This window comes from Chrysochloris asiatica, unplaced genomic scaffold, assembly GCF_000296735.1.
Source record: "Chrysochloris asiatica unplaced genomic scaffold, ChrAsi1.0 scaffold00177, whole genome shotgun sequence".
In the NCBI taxonomy this organism is placed as follows: Eukaryota; Metazoa; Chordata; class Mammalia; order Afrosoricida; family Chrysochloridae; genus Chrysochloris; species Chrysochloris asiatica.
In genome coordinates this window covers 3,729,106-3,731,218 of record NW_006408695.1, presented here as the reverse complement: position 1 = coordinate 3,731,218, position 2,113 = coordinate 3,729,106, and positions in this window count along the sequence as shown.

Sequence of the window (2,113 nt, the reverse complement as noted above, 5' to 3'; positions counted from 1 at the left end):
TTTTTTCCCTCTCATGGTGTCAAATATTGTTACAGTCCCCAAGGCAGGGAACTTCTATTCAGACTGTAAAAGGAAATGTTGAAATCCTTAGCTGTCCTGTCAACAGTAGTGGAATGGAAAGTCGTCGGATTATTTTTGGCAGTGGTTCTGAAGCAGACATAATTGGCAAATTATTGAAATACTGCTGCCCAAAAATCCCCATTTGCTGCAAGAAAGTGGCATTTGTTGGCAGAAGCCTCTGAAATGTCCAGCATATTCTTTGGAGTTACCATTTAAGGATCAGGCTGACAATTGACTTCTCTTTGCACATTTACCCCACTTGTAACCTAAGCAGGAACTATTGCTAAATGACCTTCTAAAGGACACAATGCAGAATCAGCTATGGAAGCAAGTCAGAAAGCATGAGAGGAGGGAAATGTTTCTTAGCCCTGAGGTCTACTCTATGACAATAGGATATGTATTTAATGGAACCAAAGCTGCTTAGTGTGGAATTGAGTAAACTCGCAGATGACATGAAAACTGTCTTTATAAAACTCAAAGACTGCCATATGGGGTGTTCCTCAACACAGTTAGCTGGCTCCATAGAGAAGGATTATGACTAGAGGTAAAAAGGAGTTGGGAATTTGAATAGCAATTTTTGTTTTTTTTTTAAAGTTTTTATTGTGAATTGAGTGATAGTTTACATGGGAGAACATCAGCTTTACATTCATCCTATCATATTTCATTTCATTGCAATGACTACAGTCCCCTCCATGCATCATCATTCAACAACATTTGCTTCTGTTCCCTCTGTCCCTCTGTATTTTGTATTTTTTGGATGTACACCGAAGCACTCAGGAATATATAGCCATTTAAACAACCAAAGGGCATACCCTGCAATCCTGACCCCTGGTGGCCAACACACAGCCCCTCTCCCTCCTTGAATATAGAGTCCCCAGAAGCTCCATCTCTCCACATCATTGTCTCTGCCTCCAAATGTGGTGTCGCTGCTTCTCTGGATAGGGTCCCACACTCCACTTTTCTCCCTTGATGTTCCCAGGGTCCTTGGCTCCTGGACTGCAAGATCAACCACTCACCTCCTTTTATTACAAAACATCTACCTTTACATTTGTAACAATCCTGATAATAATTTGAATAGCAATTTTAAGACTACAAATAACTTCTAATATTCAGAAATGTTCAAAGATTGAGAAATTTCTTCTTGAAATAGTGAGCCTCCCACTACTAGCATCATTCAAGGAAGGATGAGACAAAGTAGAAATTCTGAAAGGGATTGCTCTCTTATTAGGTTTGGAGAGATGACTGCTATGATTCCTGAAGGTCACAGGGAGGTCCTGATCTGCTCCTCTTTCTAATGTAAATCTCCATTCCCAGGTTAAGTAATATCATCTAAATCAGTATAATTGCCAAATAAGATCCCCTAGTGATTAGATGGAGTCCTGGTGTGGCACTGTGGGTTAATGCACTGGACTGCAAAGTCGTTTGAACTAGGTCAGTGGTTCAAGCTTACAGTCACTCCTCAGAAATCCCATACAGGGTTGCTATGGGTCAGAACTGACTCGATGGCACTTAACAACAGCAACAGTGATTAGATAAGGTGGCAGGATGAGTTACAACTCGGGCCGCTAATTGCAAAGTCAGCAGTTTGAATCCACCAACTGCTCCTCAGAAGAAAGTAGAGACTTTCTACTTCCATAATGATTTACATCCTCAGACTGGAGACAATGGCAGTGGAGGAATGATTACATAAGCACATGGGCTTTTCTTGGAAGGGACTTAATCAATTCTGTTAGACTCAGGAAGATTATTTTAACTTTCTTAAGGTTTAATTTCCTCATCTGAAATATGGAAATAATCGTACCACTTCTGCCTATGTCATAAAGATCGAGGACTCAGTGGCAGGATATTAAGTTATTTTATTAAGTAAAAATGTTTGTGCACTTAGCCTGAAGACCTATTAGGAAGTGAGATGACATTTAAGACAACTCAATTTACTTTTGTTTCATTTTTTTTAATTTCAGGAAATGTTTCTTGGTCACCATGGACCTACCAATCATTGTTTTCTCACTTGACAATTGGTGTTTTCAACTGAGCTTTTTGTCCTTAAACTCAA